Source organism: Nycticebus coucang, chromosome 8 (assembly GCF_027406575.1).
Source record: "Nycticebus coucang isolate mNycCou1 chromosome 8, mNycCou1.pri, whole genome shotgun sequence".
NCBI classification, from domain to species: domain Eukaryota; kingdom Metazoa; phylum Chordata; class Mammalia; order Primates; family Lorisidae; genus Nycticebus; species Nycticebus coucang.
In genome coordinates, this window is record NC_069787.1 from 53879186 (window position 1) to 53892996 (window position 13811).

Genomic DNA, 13811 nt, shown 5'->3' on the forward strand with positions numbered 1-13811 from the left:
TATGCTAGGAGCTTTACATATGGGGTGACTGTAATTTATCATCCAAACTAGGGTGAAAGGAGGTGCTAATTGAATAGGGTACCAGGTCAACAGGCAAAATCTGGGAGTGTCTCACAGCCACAGGGTTTTATGATCTCTGTAAGAATGGATATATCTCATTTAATGCTTGTAGCAATGATAAGCTAGGTAACTTCCTGGTTCCATACACAAGAAAACTTAGGCTTACATGCCCAGAGTGCCTGGTTTCAAAGTCCCTATTCTGATATACCTTTGAGTCATAGGGTCAGTGGCTTCCTAAAGTTATAGATAGGAAAGGGATATCACTGAAGGGAGAATGGGCGAGGCCTTAAATGAAAGAAAATGAGGAACAATTTAATGGTACCTTATTAAATAATGGTTTTTCAAGGACCAACCCTCGGCACAGCCTGAAAGGGCTCTTTAGCAAGGCTCATTGCTAAAATGGTCCACTGACCCATTGCACTTGGCCTCAAATAGGCCTCCTCACCATTGTCAGACCACATCTTCAGCTGTGAAGTATACCAGTCCCACCTCTATATGTGTGACCTGCTGGGACGGCTTGCGTAACTTTACCCCTCTGCAGTTTCCTCTCTGTCCCATAGATCAGTATGAGAGGGAGTCTCTCACACAGCTCACATACGTTTAGGATTTTTCCCACATTGTCAGGCTTTTAAATTTTCCCTGGACTTTGCTTCATGAACAAGGAGAAGGAGGGGGGAAAATCTTTTTGCACAATGTAGATAGGGTTCCAACACAGACAACCAAGGAGGGTTTAAGGTACCCATGCTTCAAGTCAGGGCCTGGGGTTTCAGCAGATGAATGATGGTCCTTGACATTTATCTCATAAATTAGTATAGGCATTTTATTTTTTTTGAGAGAGAGTCTTACTATGTTGCCCTCAATAGAGTGCTGTGGCATCACAGCTCACAGTAATCTCAAATTCTTGGGCTTAAGTGATTCTCTTGCCTCAGCCTCCCAAGTAGCTGAGACTACAGGTGCCCACCACAATGCCTGGATATTTTTTGGTTGCAGTTGTCATTGTTGTTTAGCAGGCCCTGGCCAGGCTCGAACCTGCCAGCCTCGGTGTATGTGGCCGGCACCCTAACCCACTGAGCTACGGGCACTGAGCCAGTATAGGTGTTTCCTTGAAGGAGGAACACACTTCCCCTCATGCTAGATAAGTAATCACCTCCCTACTTTGCCATACTAGGGCTCCATCTCAAGTCAGTCCTCCCAAAACAGCCATGTTCACCCTGTGGAAATCATTTTACAAGCAGTAAGGCCAATCCTTTCCCATTCCCAATTTTTATGGCTACTCACTTGTCGGAGGGTTTCAAACCACAGCCTCCTTCCCATAAAATGGTCAACAGAGCTGAGTCTGAGCTCTTACCTGGAGTCTTTGGGACATCCTGAAGATATACTTTGGCAAGAAGAGACCATCCTGCCATTCATCACCCAGGGAACCGTTGTTATGACCCCAGAGCACCTGGCTAGACTAAACCAGATGACACTTCCCCAGAAAACCTCTCAAGAAAATCCAGAGCCCTGGTAGACACCTGTGTTCTTTACCAGGGACTCCCTTATTCATGGTCCCCTCTAGGCCTGAGCACCTTCTTTTGCATTTATTTTAAAAATGTACTATCTCACCATCCTGGATTTTCCCCTTGTATCTAGGTCAAACTAGATAGGCAGAGCTCACCCATTTCTGTGATTCCCACCAAAAAAAATCAAAACCCAATTCTAGGTTCTGTGACAATATCAGTGGACGCATCTTTTTGAACTTGTCCTAAATTCCTACATACAAAAAGAGTAGCTGGATAAAAAGGAAAAAAACCAGAAACGAATGATCGACATTACCAAACAACCCCCCCAGCCCCCTCCCCTCCAGGTGAGGTATTCTTACAAATCCCCAAATGGAAAAAGTGAGGATCAATCAAGAGCTGCAAGGTCTACGTGGTACCAGCAGACCTACATTTCTGCACAGCAGAAAGCCACTGGTAGACACAGGGAGGTGGATAGATCTGCCAACAAGATGGCCAAAAATATCCAACAGGTGTTCCCTGGGCAACACGGTGGCCAGTTCAGGAGCAGCAGCTGAAAACTGGGTGCAGGATCTGCCCTCTCTCATCACAGGCGAGTTTGAAGGCCCTGGGGAGGGTGAGAAGGGAACAACAGCCTGGCCTTGGGGAACTCTAGAAACTGATCTGCTAAAAAATATCAGTGGCCTGCTATTGTTAATTCTAGACTTAGTTTTTCCTTTTCTTAGCTTAGACATACAAAATCTTTCATAGTCTCCCCCTAACATAACTTTCCAGTAGAATTTCCAGCCACATTTTCTCAATGTTCTCAAACAGTCTCACATGCATTCCCCAACTTCTTGTTTCTTTAATTTCACCTCAGCCATTGTGGTATAGCTTGGGTTGATTCTGGACAACATTGTTGAGACATGCGGGCTCGGGACACAGTTGATGGCTCTCAGTTGACTTTTGGTAGAAAATTTTTATAAATACAGATTCCTTTTGGAAGAGAAAACTGCTTCTGCCAGACAAAATTCTCTTAGTTCCACAAAAAATAAGAGCACAACTAACATGGCAGTTCTTGTTTCAATACACTAGTCTCCCTAGACTTTTTCTGTTTTAAACTAATGCTTTCATTCTAAAAATTCTTTGTTACCATGAACAAAATTTATCGATTTAGGGGAGGAAAGTCTAGAACGCGTTTGTTTGATAGAGCATTACCTTTTTCCCAGAGAGTGCCAGTTGCATTCAAGGTCCACATCGGGTGCTACGGAGATGTGGAGATGTTTGTGCTAAGGTTCTCGCGCTCCCCAGTGTTGACGATTCCTCAGGGATGAACACACATGCAGGAAACTCAGGGCAGTAAACATGTTGTCAAGAGTCCTCCTGGCTGTGCTCTGTCCTACACCCCCACAGAATGGGAACATCGCTGCCCTTCTTTAGGGAGGGCATGTGTGCAACATTTTTCTTCCACCAAATGTGTGTTGATTTTGGGATGGGAGAAAGATTGTGATATGTAGAATCTTACCATGTTCTCGGTCAGAGAAACAGATGTACCGTATGATTTTGAGTGTGGCACCCAGGATTTGGGTCTAGTTCAAGCACACAGCTCATAAAACCCTAGACAATAAAAAGTGAAGATGTAAAAGATAAAAGGATTTCTTTCAATGCTGTAAAATATTGTTTAAAACCATTTTTAACCATAGCATTCTAACCTTTACATTTCTATTTTTATGCTGGAAGAAAGGACTGTTTTGTATACTAACAAAGCCTCAGGAAATGAACATCTTCTAGTCATTAAAAGCAGGTTCTACAAGTTTAGTAATGACATTGGAATCACTTTGTGATAGCAGGCTTGCCATCATACTTTGGAATGCATTCATTTCCTCATCCGCAGCACCCTGCTAATGCTTTAATTCCTGTGGCAAAACGTAATACTACATCTGAAATCTCAGATAAAAAGTCATTTAAGTTTTTCTGTAACTTAAGGGAGGTTCGCTGTAATCAATTGAAGATAGCAGCAATATATATATATATATATATATATATATATATATATATATATATATATATATTCAATAGGTCTCCACAATAGAGGTGATGAGACTTCAACCTTGATTTTGTAGGTATGAGAAGTGGGACTTAGAGGTGAATGAAAATAACTTGTCCAAGGTGCTACAGTGCCAGAATTTTATTCCAAATGTGTCTGGCCTGAAGAGCCCAAATTCTTAATCACTTTTGATGTATGAGGTTGGACAATTAAATTTGAGAACTCATTCAAGAAAAAGCTCTACATGCCTCATTGCTGAATATCATTATGGTCAGCAGATGGCCAGGAGGAATACTTCAAAGGTGACTAGGGTAAGTTTGTGTACTTAATTATCAGACCTCGTATTGCAGTTTGCCAACTTCAGGTTTTTCTCAAATGCGGAATAAAGCTTTCTTAAAAGCAGAAACTAAAATGTAAAAAATGTTCCTCTTCCAACCCCGAGACTGAGGGGCCACACTGTTCCCTGTGCACAGCCAATGTAGTCACAGGAAGTGGTTAACCCCCCGTACCCCCTTTTAGTTTTCTTATTCCCATAATGAAGGAATGGAGCTAGAGCACTTTTTCCTTCTGACATTGTTCATGTGTCATTTCAACAAATGTTTGTTGAAATTTCTACTATAAGGAAAAAGTACTGGGTGATAGAATCATAATAATGGAATAATAGGATGTGATCCCTGAGTGTAAAAAGCTTACAGTCTTATGGAAAGGAAAAATTCACAAATCATCAGAGTGTAGTCTGTGCTATAAAAGAACGTGCACATGTCTTTTGGTTGTAGTTGTCATGGTTGTTTAGCAGGCCCAAGTCAGGCTTGAACCTGCCAGTCTCAGTGTATGTGACCGGCACCCTAACCCCTGAGCTAGCGGCACTGAGCCAGTATAGGTGTTTCCTTGAAGGAGGAACACACTTCCCCTCATGCCAGGTAAGTAATCACCTCCCTACTTTTGCCAGACCAGATGTAGCTATGTCTTTACACAGACACACAATTATATACACAGATACATATACATACACGTACACAATCACACATGCACATCACGTGTACATACGAGCCTGTGGGAACAGAACAGTGGGATTTAGGAGCTATGTGATTTACTTTATGGGGAGAAGGGACCTGGGTCTTTTTTTTTTTCTTTTCTTTTTTGAGACAGTTTCACTCTGTTGCTCTAAGGTGGAGTGCCATGATGTCATCATAGCTCATAGCAACCTCAATCTCTAACTTATTTATAGCTATCAAACCCTAAATCATTCAATATGACTACTTACAGGTAAAAAAGTGATAATGGAAACTCTATCAGGAAAAAAGTCACCAAACTTACCACCTAAGTTGTTGACATTAAAGAACAGTAGCAGATTGAACTTGAGCATGGGAAACAGTTTGTAAAGGATTTGTCAGTCTACTAGGAGGATTGAGAGAGTTAATGTGATGCTTCCTGTGTAGCTTTTTAGCTCCACCCACCATGAGGGAGGAGGCTATTTATCCACTCCCTGAAGCTGGGCTGGTATTATGGCTTCCATTAACTCCTGCATCCAATGTCCAGGCTAGGCCTTAAGGGGCCTTGTTTGCTTCCATTCACTCTCTTGCACTGCCCCCATACGAATAAGCCCTGTCTAGCTTGCCTGTTGTTGAAACCTAGCCAAGCTCCAGATAGGCAACTGAGGCCATCTTAGACCAGCCAGTCCCCAGCCGACCTGCCAGCTGACTGCAGACTCATGAGCAAGCACAGCCAGGCAAGATCAGCTGAACCTGGCCCACTTCAGTAGAACTAGACAGGTTACCTGAAGAGTTGTGAGCAGAATAAATGGTAGCTAATTTAAGCCAAAAAGCAAAAAAGAGAGGGAGGGAAAAATAAAAGGGAGAGAAAAGAAAGCAAATGTGATAGGAAATGGTAGTGGTGATTTACCAAACATCCAGTACTCAGCGCCAGATAGGTGGTGCTGGAATACCCACTTCAGACACTTATTTCACTTAATTACTCCTTGGTTGCATCATATGGGTTCATAAATGTCTCAAATCCCTCTTCAAAGGAAAGTTTAATTTTAAAGACTTCTGGCTTGCTTTGTCAAGCTGTATGCCAGCAGGATTTTATACAAAGGTTTTGGAATCAGATGAATCTGGGTTTGAATTTCCAAATCTACCTCTTACCATCTGTATGATACAATCTTGGTAATGTATTTAATGCAAACCTCAATGGCAATTTCTGCATCTGAAAAGTGGGTCTTAATAACACCTACATCTCTTCTTGCAGTGAGGATTCAGCAAGCCAACTTACTCCAAATACCTGTTATAGTGATTGCTCACACCGGTGCCCAGCAGTAACGGCCTCTTGTGGATTGCCACTTGTGGATTTTAACCGGGTATAAACTGAGGGGAAGAAGTTTTTTAAAAAAGCTCTCCACTTTTCCCTGGTGTGCATCCTGATGTCCTGTGCATGGCACGGCCACCCTGGGAGCATCCCCAGCAGGTTTAAATTCTTCCTGTACCTCATTTGCGCTTAGTTAAGGGATAGGTCAGTCAAAGTGACACAGGCACCACCGTCAAGTAACTCTCCATTATCAATAAAGACCACAGGATTGCCAATTTGAATAGCTTATTTTCTTCAAATCACTGGCAGCAGGCTGACACCTGTTAGGCTCCAGCTGGATATCATACCCACTGGCTCTGAAGGTTTAATCAGGGTGCAGAGAGAACCACCACCTCTCTGCTCTCCTGAGTGAGCTGCACTGAGCAAAGCCTGTGCTGGATTCTTGGCACATGGTGTGTCGTCTGGCATATAAAAAGTAATTGATAAATATTTGCTGAATGAATAGCTATATCCTCCTCTCTAAGGGAGTGAAAGAGCAAAGTTTTTCTCCCCCCGGTAAATCAAGGTCCCCTCCGCAATTGGAAGGGGAGAATTGGACAGAAGATCACAGTTTGAAGGATAAACACCAGCCTCCCATCAGCAGCTTTATCTGGCCAGGAAGAATGAAAGGGGCTTTGTTACCAAGTGAACCATTCACAACAGGCATGGTTCCCACTGTGAAGCTAGAAGGGGCTTTAGTATCTTTTCAAGTTCTTGTCTAAACTGTCTTTTGAATTTCAAGTCTCAGAGTCTGCTTTCCTTATTGAAAAATCTACTATAAAGAGGTGGGGGAACAAAGAGATTTAAATAAGGTAAGTAGAGAAGTATAGACTATTAGATGGTGATGAATGCTAAGCAAAAATAAAGCAATGAAAAAAGGATTGGGAGTATTGATGGGGAGTGAAGTTTTGCATGAGTGGGTTAGGGAAGGATTTATTAGTAAAGTGAATGTGGAATAAAGATAAGAAGTGAGTAAAAGAATGAGATGGGGTATCTAATGTGGAGAGGCCCAGGCAGAAGGAATGACAGATGCAAAGGCCCTGGGGTAGAAGCATGTTTCCAGGTAATCTGGGGTAGAAGTATTTTTCCAGGTAATCTATGGTGGCTGTTGCAGAGTGATGTGAGAAAGAGCAATAGGAAGACATGCTCTGGAGGCAATGGAATTCAGGTGTTGGGGAACCTGCCGGGCCATGGTAAAAATATGAGTTAAGAGGGTTTTAAGCAGACGGGTGCTGGGATCTGACTGATGTTTTGACAGAATCACTTTGGCTGGCTGCTCTGTTGAGAAAAACTTGAAGGAGGATAAGAATGGAAGTTGAGAGAGCAGTTCAGAGGCCACTAGGTGAGGGATGCTGGTGACTTAAAAAATGGTGAAAAATGGTTATATTTTGAATGTACTTTGAAAGGAGAGCTGATGGTGTTGCTGATAGCTTGGAAGTAAGGAAGGAGAAAGAACCCCCTTTAGAAGGGAGCTCCCTTCTGCTAAGGTCAGGCCTGTTGTACATGAAGAGGTGTACATCATCAGTGGTATTTAAAAGATGCCTACCTATTTTAATTCATCCTGTAATCAACGGATTGACTTAATTTTCCTTTTGAAACCATTTCCAAGTTAAGAACTATTTGTAACTTTCATTGAGTGTGAAGAACCTTCTATCAGCAAGTCACAGATGATCAGCTGGGAAGGAAGATCAAGTAAGCAGCATGTCCCACAGCGTAGGGGAGGTCCCTGGTGCTTAGCCAAGGGATTTCAGATGATACACAGTAATGGACATTATTATATCACATTTTGAGAAAGCATTTGCTTTTTAACCCTATTTTTATCATATATCAAGAAGCAATCACAGCATGGTGGTTTTTTGGTGGTTTATTGTGTCACCAGACATTGAAACATCTGAACAAATCAATAGCTGGGTGGTAAGGAAGCTGTTTTCCTCTTCACTACTTTGGTTTACTAGAGCAACTTGTCCATAAATTACTGAAGTCTATCCAAGACATTTGCTGCTAGAACACAAACTCTCTTGTCAGATGCAGCCAGTCTAGTACCCAAACATCATGCACAACGCCGCAGTGCACTGCACCCACCCTCACTCCCACTGGGGCCTTGGTTATTTGTGCATGATATTTGGAGCATCTGGAGGAACGTGAATAGTACTGGGAAGAGGAGGGAGGAGGAAACAGCATGAGTGCCTGGCTAGGAGGAGGTCAGCTGAAGTTGTACAGGCCAGGCCTGAACATGTCATTAGTGCAAACGCAAGCGTTGCTGATGTTCTTTAATAGGAACATCTGGTGGAACCCCATGATGGAGTCTTCATCAGCCTTAATTGGCCCACAACCATGCTGATGATGCAGGTGTTTGGCGTAGGCAGATGGTCCTGTGCCTTGATGCTGTGCTGGCTTTCCTAGAATGGAGGGCTAGACAACTTCTCTACAATGGCAGCTTTCCCCTAGAACTACTGTCCTTCCCACGTAAGGCATGACACATCAATGTAAATTACACCTACTTGGGTTCTGTCTTTATCAAATAACTGGTAGTAATGTTGAATGAAGCTGGATTCAGTCTGCTCCCAAATTGGCTTGTCTCCCATTCTGGAGCATCACCCAGCCTTGTTGAGACTGGACGGGCTGGCACGATGGGGGCAGCAGTGCTAGCAAACCAGCAGGGTCTGCCAGTTATTTCTGTTTTTAACCAGTAGAAATCAGGTTAAACTTGGGCTCAGAGTTGTAGCAGGCAAAAGGCTCTCACTGGACTTAATAACATGGCTTTGAACACACTAAGTGTATTTATTTTTTGCCCAAAGCATATTTACTTGTTGACTCGTATTTATTTATTGCTTGGACACATATTAATGGAATACACCAAATGATTATAACATTTGATTCAAATAATTCACTGAAAGCATCAGGATGACTGCATGTATTCTCTTGCTTGTTCGATTTTTAAAAACTTATTTGTTGATGCATACCTATTTTCATACAGCAAAATACGTAAGTATATAGTTTGATGACTTTTCACAAAGTAAACATATGTGTGTAACCACTACTCAGCTCAAGACATAAATCATTAAACTTAAAGTATTTCAGATGTCCCCTCCTCTGTAACTAATATCTCCCCGCCTCCCTGCCTCCAACAAAGACTCCCACTGTTCTAACTTCTATCACCTTAAATTTGCTTTGCCAATTTTGAAATTTGTATAAATGAACTCCTTTGGTATGAATTCTTTTTGTAGTTGGCTTCCTGTAGGCTACATTATAGTTGAGAGTTTTAGCTATGTTGTTTATGTAGTACTAATTATTTTTTTTCACTGCCTTATACTATTCCATGGTGTTAATACGTAACTATTTATGATGGGTGGATTCTACTTCTGGTTTTAGCTTGTGAATATATGTGGCTATGAACATTCTTTTACATATGTTTGAGTATATCTATCTGTGCATTTTTGTTAGGTATACAATTTTTCACCATTCTTGTAGGTGTGTAGTTACATCTCATTGTGGTTTAGATTTGCATTTCCCCGATGATTAATGGAACAGAGTATCACCTTTTTTCCTGGTTGTTGGTCATTTAAAATATCCTCCTTTTGAAATATCTGATCAAGATTTTTGCACATTTTCCAACCAAGTTGTCATTTTTTAATTGACTTGTAAGAGTTCTTTATATATTCTATATACCAGTTTTATTATTATTTTTTTTGGTTGATCACATTATAAATACCTTCCTTTATCCTATAGCCTGCTTTGTGGTGTTATTGTGATCCAATTTATCCATGTTTTTCTTTATGGTGGGTTCTTTATATTTCTAGGTTAATTCTGGGCTTTTTATTTTGTTCCATTGGTCCACTATATAACCTGGAACTAATACTAAACTATTCTAATCACAATGCTGAACATCTCTTCATGTACATTATTGGCCATTTGTATGACTTCTTTGGAGAAATGTTTGTTCAAATTTGTTGCCTGCTTTTTATTTTATTTTTTTAATTAAATCATAACTGTGTACATTGATGCATTTATGGGGTACAAGGTACTGAGTTGATATACAATGTGAAATGCTTACATCAAACTGATTAACACAGCCATCACCTCGCTTGTTTTTGTAAGACATTTCTAGTCTATTCTTAATAATTTTGAAATGAACCATTGCATTATGCACATTAGGTGAGGTCCCACCAAATTCCCTCCCCCCTCCTCTTTCCGTCCCTTCTCTTTCCTCCTTATTTCTGGACCATAGTTATATTTTACCATTTGTATAAATGTGTAGGTGATTATATATTGATTTCATAGTAGTATTGAGTAAATTTGATACTTTCCCCCCCATTCTTGAGATACTTTGTGAAGAAGAATATGTTCCAGCTCCATCTAGGCAAACATAAAAGGTGTGAAGTCTCTATCTTTTTTATGGCTGCATAGTATTCCATGGTAGACATATACCACAATGTTGACTGTTTTTCATTGGATCTTTTTATTGTTTAGTTCTAAGAGTCCTTTACATATTCTGTGTACTATATTCTTATCAGTGTATGATTTACATATATTTTTCCCATTCTATGGGCTATCTTTTCATTTCCCTGATAATGTCCTTTGACGCACAAAAGGTTTCATTATTGAAGCCCAATTTACCTGTTTTCCTTTGGTTGCTTAAGCACTTAGTGTCATATTTAAGAAACCATTGTTTAATACATATTCATAAATAATTACACCTGTGTTTCTTTCTAATGGTTTCATTGTTCTAATTTTTACATGGAGATCTTTGACATATTTTGGGTTAATTTTTATATATGATAAGTACAGGTCCAAATACATTCTTGCTCATATGAATCTTTAATTGTCCCAGCACCATTAGTAAAAGACTACTCTTATCCACATTGGACAGTCTTGACACCTTTGCTGAAAATCAATTGATCATAGGTATATAGCTTTATTTCTGGATGCTCAGTTCAGCTTCATTGGTCTATACGCCTATCCCTATGCAAGTTGACACTGTTTTGATTCATGTGGTTTTGTAAATAAGCTCTGAAATCAGAGCAAGTGAGTTCTCCAGTTTTGATCTTTTCTTTCAAGATTGTTTTGGCTATTCAGGTTCCCAAAAGTTGCATTTCATATGAAGGCTAGGATCAGCTTTTCCTTTTCGCAAAAGAGACGGTTGAAGTTTTGCTAAGAATTACATTGAATCTATACATCAATCAGTGGAGTATGATGATCTGAACAATATCAAATCTTCTAATTCATGAACACAGATGTCTTTTCGTTTATTTAGAATTCTTCAATTTCTTTCAAAAATGTTGTACACTTTTTAATGTACACATTTTGTGCTGCTTGGTTAAATTTATTCCTGAGCATTTAATTTTTTTTTTATGGTATTGTAAATGGAATTGTTTTCTTAATTTCCTTTTCCATGTCACACTTCTAAGCTACAGAAATGTAAGATAGCATGCTTATATTATTTCCAATGAGTCTGTGATGTTTTATTATAGCAACAAGAGAAAGCCAATACATTCTGTATGATTTTAATTCTTAAATGTTTGTTTTGATATAGCCCAATAGAAGGTCAATTTTAGTAAATGTTACATCTATAGTTGAAAAAATAAGTTAGATTCTGTTGTTGGGTATATACATACATACACACATATGTAATTGTGTTTGTTATGTTGTTCATATCTTCAATATCTTCATTTGGTTTCTGTCTGCCTATTATATAAATTACTGAAAAAAGTATGTCAACATTTCCCACTCTGATTGTAAATTTGATTGTTACACATTTTATTTCTGTCGGTTTTGTTTTATGTATTTTTGAACTCTATTATTAGGTGTATACATTTGGAATTATTACATCTTCCTAAAGAATTAGTTCCCTCGTTGTTATCAAAAGTCCCTTTCTAACTCTAGTTATACTTTCTACCTTAAAGTCTACTGGGTATATTAGTTAGCTCTATTTAATTTTTTTTTTTTTTGGATCAGTGTCCACATAGTTTATACTTTTTAATCTCTTACTTTCAACTTTTCTGTGTCCTTATGTCTAAGGTGTGTCACTTTTAAGCATCATAGAGCTACTTTCCAAAACTAATTCTGTTGGGCATTTTGTCTTAGAGTCTTTGGCAGTTAAATCTACTATCTAACCATTTTCTTATGTTTTCACAATTTTTCATTTTAATTTTCCTCTCATGTTTTTGATTTGAGGCAGGATCTTCCTCTATTGCCTGGAGTTGTCATAGCTCACAGCAATTTCAAACTCCTGGGTTCAAGCCATCCTTCTGCCTTAGCTAACTGAGTAGCTGGGACTACAGGCACCCTCCACGACACTGGCTAATTTTTATATTTTTAGCAGAGGCAGAGTCTCACTCTTGCTCAGGCTGGTCAAGTGAGCCTCCCACCTCAGCCTCCCAGAGTGCTAGGATTTTAGATGTGAGCCACCACACCCCATCTCGTGTTCTCTTTTGATTTAATTAATGCATCATTCCTTTCTTCCCTCTTCTTGGCTTGTTAGGCAACATTCTTTTTTGCTCTCCTTTTAATGGCTATGCTAGAGATTAAAATGAAAGTATACACATGGGATGTAAATTGCTCCTCTTACTACTCCCTGGACAAAATAAGACCATCAGAATGCTCCACGTATACCCTCCATATTTTTATGTCACCCTTGCACCTACTTTTGCTTATATTTCACATGGCACAAGAAGTGACAATTACTGTCTTGTGCAGCCAACATTTATTTGATTTTACCCAAATATTTCTACTTTCCCCTGTCTTCATTCTATTTATTTCCAGGCTTCCATTTGCCTAATTTTTCTTCTGCTCCAAGACTTCTCTTTAATATTCCTAAAAGTGCATGTTCATTGGATATTAATTCTCTCAGGTTTTGTTTATTTGAAAATGTTTTTATTTCATGTGCATTTTTGAAGGGTGCTTTCCCCGAGCAGGGATTCTAAGTTGGCAATCATTTGCTTTCGGCACATTGACAATGTCATTTCATTGTTCCTTGGATTCCATTATTTTTGTGTAAATGTCAGCTTTCTTCATTACCATTGCTCTCTTAAAGATAGTATGTTTTCTTTCTTTGGCTGATTTTAAGGGTTTTTTTGGTCTTTGTTTTTTAAGCACTTTTTGACTATGATGTGCCTAGCTATGGTTTTCTTGATCCTATTTGAGGTTGTAAAGATTTTTGACTCTTTAACATTGTGCCTTTGCTCAGTTTGGGGGAAAAGTTTCAGATGACATCTATTCAAAGATTGCCTGTGTGCGTGCTCTCTTATTTCTCTTTCAGGATGTCCAAAGGACTAACGAGAAGATGTTTGGGAGATAGCAAAGCAGCTAGTATAGTAGATTTAACTGCTAAATACTCTAAGACAATATGCCCAACTGAACTAGTTTTGAAAAGCAGCTCTATGATGCTTAAAAGGGACACATACATATTAGGACTTTTCTCCAAGTCCCACATCTCTCTCATGCCCTTTTGCACATTATATATATATTTTTCCCTCTAATACTCTGGCTTCTCTTTAGATTATATTCTTTTCTCTCTGCAGGCTTACGCTTCTAGTGACCTATATTCCAGTTTACAAATCCTTTTTCTGCATTGTCTAATCTGCCATACATCCCATCTATTGAGTTCTTATTTTCAATTAGTATATACTCAATTCTAGAGTTTCCATTTTTTGTTTTATAAAGATTCCAGTTCCCATGAAATTCTCCATCTTGTCATCTATTTTATTGACCTTATTAATATGGATATGTTGATGTTTGCCTCTGGTAAGTTTATTTTCTGGATTACATATGGGTTAGAGTTTCTTTTTTTGGTTATTTGGTTATGTCTGTTGGATGCTGGATTTATGTCCTGATAAATTCTGGACAGATGTATGATAAACTGTAGAGCCAATTGGAAGCTCTGG

General features: G+C 39.4%; 1 pseudogene; it reads right to left on the reverse strand.

Moving 5' to 3' along the window:
* Nucleotides 1-8130: 8130 nt before the first annotated feature.
* On the reverse strand, nt 8131-8513 carry LOC128591335 (nuclear transport factor 2-like; annotated as a pseudogene).
* Between the last annotated feature and the right edge of the window lie 5298 nt (nt 8514-13811).